Source organism: Artibeus jamaicensis, unplaced genomic scaffold, assembly GCF_021234435.1.
Source record: "Artibeus jamaicensis isolate MK-2021 breed Jamaican fruit bat unplaced genomic scaffold, CSHL_Jam_final contig_456, whole genome shotgun sequence".
In the NCBI taxonomy this organism is placed as follows: Eukaryota; Metazoa; Chordata; class Mammalia; order Chiroptera; family Phyllostomidae; genus Artibeus; species Artibeus jamaicensis.
In genome coordinates, this window is record NW_026521839.1 from 6,502,398 (window position 1) to 6,518,860 (window position 16,463).

A 16,463-nucleotide genomic window follows, 5' to 3' on the forward strand; every position below is an offset into this window, starting at 1 on the left:
CTGCCAGTTTTCAGTCACTTCCCCAGCTACACACAAATTGGGCCCTTCTGGTGCTGATTCCCAGTGGGTGGACTTGTGTACATTCTAGAACCCTGTTGGTCTCTTCCAAGAACTCTCCTGAGGCTGGGAGTTTCTTCTGCCACCTCAACCCCCACAGGTGTTTTCAGTCAGAGGCTTTGAGGCTTTATTTCTCTGCACTGGAACCCTTGGTTGTGCAGTCTGTCTTGCTCACCAGTGTCTCCTCCCAGTTTATCTGCAAATGAATGTGGGACCGCTCAGTCTTCTAGACACCGCCTTGCCCGCTGCAGTCCTCAAGCTGCGGCCTTGACTCACGTCTTCTCCACCCAGCTGCCTGTCTCCGCCCTACCTACCAGTGTGGACGAATGTTCCTTCTTTAACTCCTTGGTTGTCTGACTTCCATACAGTTATGTTTTCTGCCAGTTCTGGTTGGTTTTTTGTTTTTAAATTTGTTGTTGTCCTTTTGGTTGTAGGAGAAGGCAGTTCATCTACCTATGCCTCCATCTTGGCTGGAAGTAGTACCTAAATTTTAGATTTTATTTATTTATTTTTAAAGAGAGGGGAAGGAAGAGAGACAAAGAGGGAGACAAACATTGATTGGGGACATGGCCAACAACCCAGGCATGTGCCCTGATTGGGAATCGAACTGGCAACTTTTCAGTTTGCAGATCGGCACTCAGTCCACTGAGCCACACCAGCCAGGGCTTATACATTCATTTTGTAATTTATCACTGATGCATTAGATATATTTTTTAGCTCTTACCTGTCATTATGGTACTAGGCAATGACGCAAGCTAGGATTATTCCTGGGTCCAGCTACTACTCTCACCGATCTCCTGAATGTTTTCTCTCAGCCCCAGGGAAGTGTCCTATATAGACCTTTCTAAAAAACTGGCACTATTCACTCAACTATTGCCCAGGGGCTTGTCCTCCCTCCCCAGGCTACAATCAAGGGTTGTTTAGTGGCTGCAAAGTCAGTTTTGCAGCTGGTTAAACATAATCAAGAAAATAAATAAATTTTTAGAAGCTCACATAATAACATAGAAAAGGGAAAAGGAATGCCAGTGACAAGGTTGTTTTTTTTTTTCTTATTTTGCTTGCTCTTGGGGAACTCCTGCTATTTGGGGGAGGTCACTGCTTGTTTGGATGATACTTTTCTTTACTCCTGAATGACCAGGTATCACTATCTGCACTCTGAGGGCTTGAGAGAGTACCCCTCAAGGGCTTGGCCAAATGAGGCAAGGTGAAGGCTTAACAGTAACATGGGAAGAGAACATGAGTTTTGGAGGCACCTAAATCTGGCTTGAACTTCCCATTCCATCACTTTATCTGACCTTGTACATATCCTTTAACTGCTTTGAGCCTCAGCTTCCTCATCTATAAAATAGGGATGATAATTCTGATCTTAGAAAGTTATGTAAGTAAATACAATGTATATGTAAGCAGCGGGAACCTATTAAGTTAGTGCACATTAAAGGCACAGGTGACTTTTATTTTCAAAATATTTGGTTGTTATCCAAAAGCCATACAATTCACACACATATAAAGTAGGTGACTTGCAGGTGGCCTATTCTGCATGAATTTTCAAAGGACCATTTATTGTTTCAGACTCTTGGCTTTATCTCAAACTAAGACACAGCAGCTTAATTTATTTTACTCTCCACACCTTCCAGTTTCTTTCTGAGAATCTTCCTCCTATAAAGAAACTAGGTTGTTAAACGATAGGAGAAGAAACTTCGAAGTACAACCTCGGTCTGAAAAAATCAGGTTCGTGGTCATCTATCTATTATAGACATCGCTCAGTCCAGCGGAGGGATATGGGGAAAAAGTCCCAGGAAATTTGAGAAAAGAGATGCTAAGGGGTGGAACGTAACAAAAACCGGAAAAGGCGGGGCTAACAATTGTAGTGTGGCCGGCGCTGTGCGGCCAGCGCTTGCTTTTCTGGAAGGCGGCAATTGGGTAAGTCGACGAGTGACGTAATAGCCACAAGCTGATGGGTTCAGACAGTCGCTGCGGAGTCTGCGCATCGGAAGCTGGTTGCCGCTGCAGCCGCCTGGAATTGTGGGGGTTGTGTCTACCCCTCGGCTGCCAGACGGGAAGCCGAAGGTAGGGGTGGTGGGGGCCGCCCGGCCCTGGAGCTGGGCGGGGGGGCTCAGGGTAGCACCCAGGCCTTCTTCTGCCAGCGGCCCCCGAGCCCTCCCAGAACTGTGCTGGGGTTCCCACACAATCCACCCCTAGTATCTTCAAAATGGGACGTCCACGTGGGCCCTGGGCTCCTCAGTAATGTCCGTAGATCTGTTCTCTCAGCCCAACGGCCGCTTTCCCTACTTTTCCCACTCATAACGTCTCTAGTAACCCTTCCTGAATGTCAGGAGATGAGGCAGTGCGGGTCTGAGACGGGCTTTTTGGCTCCGCATCTGTTACCGTTTCCTTTCCTGTTCCCCTCTCCCTGTCTCAGTTTGTGCCCCTGTCAAACGGCTCCAGTGGCTCCACATCTGTTACCGTTTCCTTTCCTGTCCCCTTCTCCCGGTCTCAGTATGTGCCCCGTCAAACGGCTCAACTTGTTCTTGGTTGAGATCTGTGCTGTCTCTTCACGATATGGAATTATGTCCTACCCCCATGGTATTTCCACTCCTATCTAGTGTTTTTCTTTGTCCCGGTAGAGAAAGATTTGCTTTAAAGGGGGGGGGGGGTACAGACTTTGGTTGTGTGGCAAATCATATTGAAGTATGTGCGTAGCCCCGGCCTCAACTCAGATGTTTCAAATAAAAAGGAGCTTGGGCACCTGCAATTCTCAGGTGGTTCTGATTCAGGTGGTCCCAAAATCCTCGCTTTGAGATTCTCTGCTTTGAAGACAAGACAATCACTTGAACCATGAGCCCCTTTCCTGTGACTTAAAGTGGGAAAAACCAGGGGTCAGGAAGTGCCCAACATTTGAGAAGCTTCCCTTTGCACTATTAAGAGGTGGAGGGCCACTTGGTGCCTTCAAAAAATACATCAAGGATGCATATGTAAGATCAGTTTTCTAATATTTTTTAATGCCTGGTTTCAATGAAACACAGCTGGCTTTCTGACCTCAATTAAACAAAACAAAATGCTTTGCGGTGGGGGTGGGGGGCGTTATATTAACCTAGACTATGTAGGGGGGAGGAAAATGAATTCTCCATGTTTGCTAAGAGAAGAAACTGATAATGTTTATAAGCACTGTTTGTTTTGACAGTGTAAAAGATGTTTTGTATCTGTCTTTTTAGCTCACCCCAAGCTTTTTTATTTTTTGATAAAAATATAGCCAGATTTAGGGATTGGTTAGGATTTTACTGGAAGCCAAGGCATGAGGGTATCAGGATTGATGTTTGTGTAACATGGATCAGGACATGGTTTGTGATTTTCGTTGAGAACATGGCTCTTAACTTTTTAAGGAAGGTATTGTCACATCTGATTTAATTTAACCTTTCTTCTGCATATTTAGTGAATTTAATCTGCTAATGCATGTTCTGATGAAATTGGCTACAGAAAAGACTGGTCCCATTTTACAGATGTGGGAACAGGGAATATGTTAGTAGCGATCAGGTAGCCCAGGAACAAAAGTTACCTTGTACTCTGATTCCTGCTTTTTTACCCTTTCTGCTGTCTTTGAAGACCAGCTATTACTTGCTTCTCTGCAGAGGCCAATGTTGAGCCTTGGTGTGTTTCACTTAATTTTCACCAGAAAATTAAGTGAAATCGAAAAGTTAACAAAATGGATTTTAAAATAAACATGCTAGAACTTAACCCTTCAATAAGTGTTGTTTTCCTTAGAGTAATATGTGTAGGTATGAGTGGTGGGGGTTGAGGGTGGCATCACTTACGTGATATGGCCATTTTCTAAAGCAGTTTTGAAAATTCTCTTCTGAAATGGTCTTCAGAGACATTAATACATGGCACCATACTGCATTAAAATTTTTTTAAAATTTCAAATGGCATGGTTAATAAACGTTACCCGACTTGTCTACAGATGAGTTAACGGTTCTTTTGAAGCGGACATAATGCTTTTTGGGAGTGTGGTAAAGTTTTGATTCTGAGTCTGTAATTTATTATCCATATGACCTTGGACAAGTTATTTCATCTCTTAGGCTTGGTTTTCCACTGCATAAAAATGGTGCCAAAAAGGCTGGTGATCACTGCTCTAGTGGTCCCCACCAGACTTGCATCTAGGGGATCAATGGGTGGTGGCAGCTCATCCCCAGCTAACTCTCTGAACCTGTGTCTAAGACCCCCCCTTTTTTCTGATTCTCCAGTTAGCTTGCCTTGGCTCACTTTTTCCCCATAATGTTCCTGGACAGCCAAAGCAGCCCTGCCTAGGCTCTCTCCTGTCACTTCTTCTATCCTAGACCCTTCTTGTTTCACAGTCCCCAGTTTAATAAACATACTCTCAAATTAAAAGAAGATACTTTGGCCCTGGCTGGTGTGGCTCAGTGAAGTATCGGCCTGCAAACCAGAAGGTTGTGGATTTGGTTCCCAGTCAGGGTGCACGCCTGGGTTATGGGCCAGTGTTTCTCTCCCTCCCTTCCTTCCTCCCTCCCTCCCTTCTTTTCTTTCTAAAAATAAATACATAAAATCTTTTAAAAAATACTTTGAAGAATGGTTAAAGGAGGTAATACATACCTCCTTTAGCTCTCGGGACATAGGAATGCAGTATCTGTTTTTACCATCAAAGAATGAAGATTTGCTATTAATGAGAATATTAAAAAATGGTAATCTCTAAAAGCAAGTCGCATCTTTTTCCACATAGATGATGCCTTTGAATTCTCTTCATTTTGTTTGTGGATTCATGCTCTTCTCATCTTGCCTCTTTTCTCCATTACATTCTATCTTTTTTTAAGCGAAGCTTTGCTGCAGAGGCTGTCTGCCTGTGTATTGGAGTAAGCCTCTTTTCAGGACGGCTAATCTCAGCATTTTTAGAGTGCCATCCCTTTGGTTGTGTATTCCTGGGGATTTTTTCTGGGGCCTCAGGTGGTGCTTAGATCATGCTCTGTAGCACAGGCTTCTTTAACTCCCAGATTTCATGTGTCAATTTGGAGATGTGTCCTTGCGGAGCTAATCTTTTTCTTTCTGAGTGAGTGAGGATGAATACTTTATGTTTTTGAGTTGGCTTTAAGCTGCCTTAGTCTTCCACAACACAGAGCTGCTTACATTAATTATATGTGGTGTAAGGGAATATTCTGCCCTTTTCTTTATTCGCTTTCACCAAGGGTTTCACTGCTGAGTAGGGGAGGAGAAAAGCCTTTTACTATTCAGGTGGGGCTTAGGGTAGCCTCTGATTCCCGGCATCAACAACAATTGAGTTTGCCTTTAGGACAAACACCTCTAAAAGATTCAGGCTGCTCAGGACACAGGAGAGGAATCTCCTAGAATTTTCGTGGTTGGTTAAGGGTTTACACCTGGTGTCCTCACTTATGCAATTTTCTACCTTCAAGACAGAATTCAATAGCAATATAACTGATTATGTTCAGCCCAGACTTGAGGTTTTTTCAGATTCCCTGAGGCAGCTCATTGACAAGGGCATGGTTGTGGTGGCTGGTCATATCTGCCCCCATTCTCTCTCTCTCTGTTATTTTTTTCCTGCTCTTTGCTTTTATTAGCATTTATGCTGAATTTATTCCTGGGCTCTAAGTTTTTTGTTTCTTCAGTTTTGCCTGGGATATCTTTTTCTTGTGTGCAAAATCTTCTGGTTTAGGAATAATGTGCCGTTTTTCAGTAAGGATCATCACAATGTGGCAGGGAAAACTGATATATGGGTTAATTCATTCATGAACCATGTAAGTTCTGTGCTCCATCTTGGGAACTTGTTTACGTGGATATGCTCAATAACCAGAGTCTGCATCTAAATCCCTAAATTCTGCATTCTTAAGCATGTGCAGCAGAAATTTAGCACTCTTTTTGGGCCACTGGCCCTGTATCCAGCCCCACTGTTTGGCCTGGGTATGCCCACCAACTCTACCATTGTAGTGATGGAATGGCCATATTACTTCTGTAAAGTAATATCTTTCAGATACTTGATAACTTTTGTATACCCTTGATTGTCTTGCCCTCGTTCTCTTAATAGTGCCCTTGGCTTTGGTGTTTGAAGCATTGAGAAGTGTCTTAGTAAGTTATGAGTTGCTATAACAATACTATACAGTGGGTAGCTTAAACAACAAGCATTTATTTCTTACAGTTATGGAGGTTGGCACAGCCAGGGTCTTGATGAGGTCCCTCTTCCTGGTTCACAGCCATCTTCCTGCTGTACCATCACATGGCTCAGAGTAGAACGAGCTCCTGTCTGGTCATCTGTCCATAAGGACACTAATCCCATCATTGGGCTTCACTTCACCCACGTGACCTAATCTAACCCTAATCACCTCCCAAAGGCCCACGTCCAAATACTATCACATTAGGAATTAGAGCTTCAACATATGTATTTGGGGACAGACACAAACAGCCCATAACAAGAATGAAGTGGTATAGGCAGTGAAGGAGTAAAAATTTCCATGCCAATGCCTGAGCCTAGTGCTAGGCCAATGGCATATTTCAGTCTTGGCTCAGGAATGCTGCTGAAATGATATAAATCCTTCATGACATCCATCATGTTTCTTGGTGTTGCCTCATTTGTGAAATTTTAATGCCCTTATTGATCTCTTCTATAAGGAAGGTGAACAATCATCTAGTTTTCCCAGGACCGAGGAGTTTCCAGATGTGGGACTTTAGTGCAAAGTCTGGGGCAAACCAGTACAAGTTGATCATCCTACCCGTGACTTACGAACATTAGTGACTGTCCTTATGGAAACTGAGTCTGCCCTTTGTATTCTACATTGTGTTTTTTAAACTTTTGTTCTGTGTCACTTTTTGAGACTTTTCCTAATTGGCACGCACCAACCCCCAAACCAACTGAATTTTAATACCACAGATATGTTGTGTACCTGTTTATGTACTTTGGCCCTTTGGAAGGCTACAAACTGTTTTCATATCTAAGATTTTTCTTCTCCAACAATCAATTTTCACCCTCTTGGGGTTGATATTGTCCTCACTGAGAATGCATGTCTTATATCCTCTCAGACATCAAGGCTTGTTTTTTATCTAGTAGATCCAACTATCAGTACAAACTTCTATCTCATCCATTTCACACATCAGCCTTGTAAGATAGTTGGTATTCCCATTTTATAGATGAAGAAACTGAGGCTCAGTGAAGTTAAGTGATTTAAGTCTGCTGTAGCCAGGCTTTAAACCCAGTTCTGACTCCAGAGCTCTTTCTGTTGCACTGTGCTACTGCCCCCTCCAACCTCCCAACCCAGGTGTCTGCAGGCATCAACAAGGCATTTGACCTTGAGTTTATTTTCTCAAGGCCCTACTAGGTGCCAGCCCCAGTGGCAGATGCTGGGGATACTAATGTGAAAAAGTTCTTGCTATTCTAAAAGTTCTTAGCTTACTGCTTTCCCATGGTGGGAATGCCTTAAGGGCTAGAATCCCTGTTACCCTTTCCCGTTTGGGCCTCTTGTGAGATGGCTGGCTGTAGCTAAGCCATGGCTGGTCATCATGGAAAGATTTCAGTTAGTTGGCCTTTAGGAGGGTCAGAACTGTGAATGTGTCCTTACTACAGGGTGGGGCAAAAGTAGGTTTATAGTTATTCATGTGGAAAAAAATACAATAATTAATAAATAATAATACAAATATAAGCCCTGTGCTTTGTATACTCACAACTGTACACCTGCTTGTGCCCCACCCTGTGTATCCATTTTCCAACCAGCTGAGCTGTTTTAAATTGCTGAGCATGTTGTGTATAGAGTATAACTGAAAGAGTAAATTTTTTTAGCCATTATATATTCATGAGCATAAGGATTGGTAAGAATGACATTTTTGTTTTGCTTATTGATATTCTTTTTTTTTTTTTTACATGTATCAAAAATTATTTTTATCCAAATTAACCAATTAGTAATATAATATTAAGGCAATTATATTAGACATTGTTTCCAAGACATTGAACTACATCAAATTATTCCCATGTTGGCTTAATCTTCAGGCCAGGTTTTTTTTTTTTTTTTTTTTAATAATTTTATTTGGTTACTTTTCAAGCACATTTTTTTTTCCCTCTTCCCCCCCCCGCCCGGTCTCCCCCCCTCCCTCCCATTCCCCCCCCCCCCCCCCCTTATTGATATTCTTAATAATTCAGAGCAGTTGTTTGTCCTCTTGTGAAGTTATTTTTATTGTTTCAAAGCCTAATACTATTAAGAGAATTTGAGAAGCAATGGGATGTGGATGGAGGTGGGAGGGATGATTTTTACCTGGACTTTTCCAAAATAGCTGGTGCAATGAAGTGTATCCTTTATTTATTTTCTTTCAGATCTTGGACTTTTGAGGTGGTCCACTTACCATCTGCTTCTCTGTTGCCTCCTAGGCCTTCCTTTTTCATAGCCGAACCTCCTGTGTTGGTCCAGGTGTTCCTGGACTGGAAGTTGGAGGTTTTGGATAGTGGCTGGTGTTTGGCTCATGTCACATGGCATATCCATAGAGAAATGGGAAGGGGTGTGTTTTGGAGGTCTGCTTTCTGGCTATGCCTTCACAGAGGGAGGGAGTTCTTGATTATGCCTTTTTTTTTTTTTTAGATTTTTATATATTTATCTTTAGAGGGGAAGGGAAGGAGATAGGGAGAGAAATATCAATGTATGGTTGCCTCTCATGCGTCCCCTGCTGGGAACTGGCCTGCAACCCAGGCATGTGCCCTGACTGGGAATCGAACCGTGATACTCTGGTTTGCAGGCCTGCGCTCAATCCACTGAGCTACACCGGCCAGGGCTGATTATGCTTTTTGATTACCACTTATTATCATCACATATATAGGAACATCACAGCAGTCACTGAACTGATCCATGTCTATTAAGTTCTCTCTCTGCAAGTATTCTGCCTCTTCTGTCTTATGAGGGGAAGAGTTCTAGAAACTGGAAGAATCTGAGATGCATTTACTTCTGACAATAGTTTCATGCATATGCCTTACATTTCTGTGAGGATTCCAAGGTGGGCAGCAGCCATCTGACCAAACTCTAGAAGACCAGCAGGCTTCAGTTCACTGCAAGTTATATAAAATTATATGAAGTATAATAGGACAGGCAATAGATACAAGATTGGTTGGTCATGCTTTGAATCCAGTGGGTAGGAAGCCTCAGAGGCGTAAAGGGCCAGCAGGTCCTAAGCAAGGTACATAAGGTTGATTTTTGTGACCCTCCCTATCTGATACTCATGGGGTGTTGGATTTAATTGTATTCATGAAGCAAAATCTCCATCCGTGGGCCCAGCTGCTTAAGTCTAATATTGTGTATCTGGGCTGGGAGAGATCATCCTTGGGGTCTTTATGTCAATATCATTGCAGACATCAGGGTTGTGTCTGGCTCATTGGTAGTTCCTTGGGTGAGTGAACAGTCAGGACATACTCTTTTAGGTCTGTCATTGCTCACTGTTGTAGTTTTGCATTTGGTGGGTTCTTATTTTACTGATGACAAACCTGAGCCCCAGAGAAATGAAATGGGTTGTATACCGTTTTTAGGGCCACCAGTATATTAGTAAGTAGCAGAGCTGAGACTCAAGCAAAGGCCTCACAGAGGGTGGCCATAGAAACTGTTAGAATTATTTAAAGCCTTGTAAAGATGCAAAAGGCTATTGCAGTTAAAAATCTCTAGAGGGGGAGAAGGCCTCTCTACTGGCTATTTTTCCTGTTTGTGTTGAAGTGTTTCTTCTTGCTGTTACCCCTTAAAAAAGAGATTTGAAGTTTCCTTATTTTAGAAACAGAAATAGCTCTTAGGCCAGACTGCTCTGTGTTCTGTAAAGAATGGGGCCAGGGCATCAGTGGACCTTTTCTGGTGACCCAAGCAAACCTTTAGTACATGTCTAGAAGAAAAATGGAAGGAATGAATTGGTAGGTCAGAGTGGTTTAAAACATTTTGGAGTCAGCTCACTTGGTTTCATATTCTGCTATCTACTTACTAGCTGTCAGATGGAAAGAAGTCACTTATTTTCTCTAAGCCTTAATTTCATGATCTTTAGAATGGGGATAGTAATAGTTACTTTTATAGCCATCTTGAGAATTAATTGAGGGAATACATATGGAAAGTATTTCCCTGTACAGCGTAAGTGCAGTATATATATTGTCAACAGCAGCAGTTGACAGTTCCTGACCCAGGGACTTGGTTAGAGGATAAGTTATGCTGATCAAGTAAGCTTTATCTTAACCATCACATCGTTGCCTTCTTTGTTGGTTGGTTTATCATTCATATCAATATTCACAGCTAGCTCATCCCGAATAACTGAAAGTTGTGAATAGTAGGAATTTTGCAGCTTCTCTGCTGTCACCTTCCTCTTTCCACTCATTTCTCACCTTTTTGAGGCTCTCTTTAACCAGTGATCTAGACAGCAGGCCCTGTTTTTTGGGCAGTGTCTGACATGGGGATTTTATTTATTTAATTTTCAGAGAGAGGGGAAGAGAGGGAGAATAACATTAATGTGCAAGAGAAACATTGGTTGCCTTTTGCACGTTCCCTACCTGGTCCTTGGCCTGCAACCCAGACATGTGCCCTGACTGGGAATCAAACCCAGTGACTTTTAGGTTTACAGACAGCCCAACCCACTGAACCACACCAATCAGGGCTGACGTTGGGATTTTAATGGAGCAGGATTGTCTGGTCCTACACGGGGCCTTCTAACAATGTGTTCTTGTCTCTCGTCTCTGCTCTTCAGCCACACATGAAGCAATTAGCTCATTCAGGGAACTTTAACGTCTGACATGGCTTTCTTCTCACTTGTATGTCCATTTCCGGCCCCTGTAAGGTGTGGGAGGCACAAGTAAATACGTTGATCTGATTTTGTCAAGTTGACTCTTTCCTTTTGAGATTTACAGCTGGTCCAATTTAGCAATGGGGGTAGGAGTGGGGAAAAACCCCTGAATCTCCTACCTGACATTATGTTGATCTCAAGCTGAGTTTTTAAAAAACTCAAGCACCATAACTCTAGCCTGTGCCTTCTCTGAATGAAACAAATGAAAACACTATCTGGGGGAAAGACCAATCTGAATTGGTAAAAATAGGAATTAAAAAGTGTTTTCAAAGAAATGCCATGGTCTTAAATTTTTGCAAGCATATATAGTATCTAGCTCACATAGTCTTATACTGCTCCTTCTGTTTCCTAACTGCCCTAGAGTTATTACAGGAATGTCCCCCTATCTCCTGCTTCAGCTTCCTCCAGGACATTGTGTTCCATTGCCCCTTGGGGTCTTCCTAAACACAGTGCTGGTAGAGAACATTCATGCTTAGAAGCCTTCAGTGGCACCCACTGGCTGCTAAATAAATTCCAGTGTTTCATTTGTCCTAGTGTTTCATGCCTATTGTGGAGTATTCCTGTTTTTCCACTATAATTATATCCTCTACCATTACCCACATGTGTGCTTTGCTCCTGAGAAGCTGGTCCATGTAGTCTCGAAGCATGCTTCCTATGTTTGTGTCTCTGCCAGCTCTTTTGACCAGAGTACCTTCTCCTTAATTTCCTACTTCATGCTGCACAGTTGCCTTCTTCAGCAAGCCTTGACTGGGACCTCCTTATTTGTATCCCCATAGCAACTCTTTGATTATAGAATTCAGCCTACTTTATCCTGGTTATTTATTTATTAGTCTCTTATATGAGTTTTTCAAGGACATTGGCTATGCTTTACTTTGTGTCTGTACTGTAATGCTGAGTGTAACATGGACATCATAAATGCTTGTTGGATGAATGAGTATGTGAAAGCCTGAGAAACGATAACCCACTTACTCAAACCCCCATTCTTCCCTGAAGCATTCCTTGGTTTCCAGCCGCAGTGAGTCTGGCATGCTTGACTCCCAGGCCCCTTTGTGCCTGAAGCAGTTCTGTTCTTAAGAGTAAATCTTATCTTTCCAACTGGATTAGAAATTCCTGGAGGGCAGGCATTTAATCCCTTATTCTTCTTTGTGTACCCAACCCCTAGCATAGTTCCTGGCTCACAGAGGGTGTTTAGTAAATGCTCGTGAATGCAGGAATCCTGCTATTTGGCCAGCTATTGTGTTTAGCAGTTGATGAGCCTCCTTTGTCACTCACTGGCCAGGGGTCTTCCACTTAGATGTTTTCAGGACCAGGTAGGAAACAGTCAGTGCGAGGCATTAGGGAATGATTGGCCTGTGTCAAACTGGAGTGCTCATATGTTCCGTGGGGGCAGCTGCTACTCATCCCATCACTGTCATTTGTGAGTGTAACTCTATGGCTCCATCATTTCATATTATAAGAGAAGCCAGAAATCCAGATTTTTGTGAAACTCCAGGTACTACCAAAGCACATCTATAGTCCAGATTTGACCTTCTGCCGCTAAATAGCAGAAAGGGTAGAGGCTAGATTTTACACATTTAAGTTTTTCGTGGAACGAGAAAGGCAGAGGAGGGCGTAACCTGAATGCTTTTGAGGAAGTTTTGGTGAAAGCCTAGCTTTGGTCTTGAGGGTCCTATAGTGTTCTGTGGGTAGTGAATTAGTCTCTTCAACTGAATCCTGAGTAGCCCCATCTACAGTCTAGGTTTTATCCTTCCTTGTATTCTGTCCCTAAAAAGATGTTGACTCAGGGACTTTTGTGACTTTTGCCCTTTTTGCCCAGCCTTCATCTACACAGATTTGACTGTTGTTCCTACTTCCATCCCTGTTACTGGCGTCTCCAAGAAGGCACTCTGGGTGAATAAACACAAGTGACAGAGGATTTTACATTATACAAAATTATTGCCCAGTAGAGGTCAGCCAAGGGGCAAAGAAGTATAGTAGCCAGAAGGAAATCTGGACCTCTGTGGAACCTTTGCAGGGCAATATCTTATCCTCTGGCTGTCCCGATCTTTTCATAGACCCTAAGGGCCCCTGATAGTGCTTACTTGTCAGTGCCTTCTGGGTCTCAAAGTGTTGCCACCAGTGGTATCCTCATCTGAGCAGAAACTAGCTGATTGTAGTATCTCTGGAAGAATATGCGAGAAACTGGAGAGCGGTTGTCTGTGGTGAGGGGCCCTGGGTAGCTGGAGAATGGGGAAAGGGAGACTGACTTTCACTGTATACCTTTGTGTGCTTTTTCAAATTGGAACCATATGCATATATTGTTCTTATTTTTTTAATTTTATTTATTTATTTTTAGAGCTAGGGAAAGGAGGGAGATAGAGAAATATCGATGTGCAACACATTGATTAGTTGCCTCTTGCACACCTCCCAACTTGGCATCTGGCCTGCCACCCAGGCATGTAACCTGACCAGGGATCAAACTAGCAACCTTTCAGTTTCTAGGCCAGTGCTCAATCTGCTGAGCCACACCAGCCAGGGCTGTTCTTGTTTTTTAGATGTACCTGAGCACACCCAAGTGTGTCTCCTCTTGAAAATTAACTCTGTTCTCACTTTATTCCTGAGTGTGGGTTTCTCTACAGATTTCTATACCCAGTCACTGTAGAGTGCCTCTTCTAGGTGACAGTTTGCCTCTGTGCTCCCCAGAAGTGTCTTAGGGTTTCTCATCCAGCAGTCTTTGGAAGCACAGGCCTAAAATATATTCAATAATTTACTGTTTTTAAAGGACTTTCAAATACATTATTTTATCTGGTCCTCACAACATCCACATTTTATGGAGGTAAAAAATTGCGGTTTGAAGAGTTTAAATGACTTAAGGTCATACAGCTAGTCAGGGTAGAGCAGTGACTAATCCAGGTGACCTCATTTCATAGTCAGGCCCCTTGCTATTAGCTCTTGCAGCAGTGAGGTAGTCTTCTCATTTTGGAATCCTCTCATGGGTTTCCAGAGTTGTTTTAGTTGGGGCAGGAGTGGAGCTGCGGTGTACCCTCATTTGGTTCAAGCCTTTCTTTCTCAGGACTCTCATGTTAAGTATGCCTGTGTTCTTTGGGAAAAGCGATCAGTAGTAGGTTTCTCCATTTTCTAGGTGGGGTAAGGCTTTGCTGGGGCAGTTCCTTTCAGGGAAGCTTGAATTGCAGCCTGGTTTCCTATTCCTTGCTGAGTATTACTGCTATTATTGGGCAGAGGGCTTTGTTTCCAGGTTACAAATCTTTTTGGCAAAGAAGTAAGTGTGGAATAGAATCGGAAGGACTCGTATAGTCCTTTGGATATAATTTAATACTTCATATCCCAAGAGAGTAAACATTGTTAGTTGCACAAGGTAGATTTGGATTAATATCCTGACAACATATGGCTTGGCATGTAGGTCACTCCTGGGAGACCCTCCTCACCACACACAGCCTGCCTTTGCTGGTGGCCCCTTCCTACAGGTTTTCCCAGCAGCTGTTGTGCATCTAGGTGAATCATCAGATTTCCTAAGCTTCCAAAAAGAAAAGAAAATAACAAAACAACCAAACACACACAAAAAACAATGTTAACTGATGAAAACCCTCATACAGGAGGCAAAATAAGCAGACAACCCTGAGAGATAGGCAGTATATTTTAGTACTACTTTACTTCAGAGTTTGTCCAGAGTATTCACTTCCATTACAAACACTCGCTGATTCTCACCACTGGTCTCTTCAGAATAAAACATTGAATATCATATTATGCCTTTTCTACTCTGCTGCTGGGGCGGCTGGGGGAGGGGTTTGAAAGTCTCTGGAAGCTCCAGAGAGGCAGCAAGCAACATGGAGGGAAGGCTGTATTTGCTACTGTAGACAAAGCAGAAATCCTTTTTACCTTCTCTGTTCCTACTTAAATCAGATTACTTTTAAAGAGAATTCTGTGCATCAGTGTCACAACACAGAGTAGGAAAGGCTCCTGGTACCTCCTTTGCAATCTCTGAAGAGGACTTGTTGAGGACACATACAGATCATGCTCAGGTTGCCTATCCCAAAGAGAGTTGTCCCAGAGATAGGTACCAGCTAATGGCTGAGGCTTTCACTGGTTAGCAGCCTTGTAGGTCTGGAAACTCAGCTAGTTCACCCGGGTTTAAGTTTTAGTGGGCTGTGTCAAGCACAGAAATTCATGAGACCATCAAGTAACAGTGCTAGTTAACTAAGAAACATGACTACGTAGTTTGGTTTGTGTGGGCAGGTAGAGCATTATTGTCTTTATAGGAAAGGTTATCTGGGAAGTCAGCTCACCCCTGAATGACAACAAGGTATGCTCTTGGCCATATCATCAGCTATACCCAGATTTAAACCATGTACTAGCTGCGAGACTTCAGATGAGTTACTTAACTTCTGTTTCTTCATCTGTAACCCCCCTGTGTTTTTCATACACACACATTCTAAGCACTAGGTACAATATTTTGCCCCCTATATTCCCTTCTTTCCTTTTCCTCTTCTCTCCTTGTAGCATAGTCCTTTTAGGGCTACATAAGTTTGGGTTGGCCAAAAAGTTTGATTGTTTTTCTGTAAGATGGTTCTAATGGAGCTTAGTTGTCTTTAACTTCATTTGAAACAATTTTGCTAGATTGTATTGTGACATTTGTCATATCAGCATGCATTTTTAAAAAGCATCAAAATTGGTGAGTTTTTGTGTAGCCATTTTAATATTGAAGATGGAGGAAAATATGTAACATTTTTGGCATGCTATACTACTTTACTATTGCAAGAAAGGTAAAAACACAACTTAAACACCACAAAAAGGATTTGTGCAGTGTATGGAGAAGGTGCTGTAACTGACCAAACATGTCAAAAGTGGTTTGTGAAGTTTTGTGCTGGGGATTGCTTGCTGGATGATAGTCCAGGGTCGGGTAGACCAATTGAAGTCGATAGTGATCACATTGAGACATTAATTGAGAACAGTCAACGTTGAACCACATGGGAGATAGCTGACATACTCAACAAATTTAAATCAATAAAGTTATTGTCGAAATGAAAAATGTGTCATTTATTTTATTAAAAAAACTAAATGAACCTTTTGGCCAACCCAATAGTTTAATCAAAATATGCTTCTTTGTTTCCCTTAAGATCAGATACAAGACAGAGATGTTCACTTTCACCACTCTTATTCAACATAGTTCTGCAAGTCTTAGCCACAGCAATCAGACAAGAAGAAATAAAAGGCATACAAATCAGAAAGGAGGAAGTAAAACTGTCATTAGTCACAGATAACAGGGTATTGTATATAGAAAACCCTGAAGACTCCATCAAAACATGCCAGATCTAATAGATGAATTTGGCAAGATATAAAATTAATATTAAAAATCAGTGGCATTTTTAATACACCAATAATAAACTATCAGAAAGAGAAATTAAGAAAACAATTCCAGCCCTGACTGGTTTGGCTCTGTGATTTGAGTGCTGGCCTATGAACTGAAAGGTCGTTGGTTTAATTCCCAGTCAGGACACGTGCCTGGGTTGTGGGACAGGTCCCCAGTTGGGGGTGTGTGAGAGGTGACCGATTGCTGTATCTCTTACACATTGATGTTTCCCTCCCTTACCCCTCTCTAAAAAATAAATTAA

The 16,463-nt window shown here is 42.4% G+C and overlaps 1 protein-coding gene across 1 annotated transcript in view; it reads left to right on the plus strand.

Moving 5' to 3' along the window:
• The first annotated feature begins 2,000 nt into the window (after positions 1-2,000).
• The window catches only part of SIL1 (SIL1 nucleotide exchange factor), a 249,525-nt gene continuing 235,062 nt past the window's right edge, over positions 2,001-16,463 (plus strand). Inside the window, exon 1 of the mRNA XM_037147617.2 lies at positions 2,001-2,124. The gene's annotated coding sequence lies outside the window, so the exon portion shown is untranslated. The remainder of the gene's footprint in view (positions 2,125-16,463) is intronic.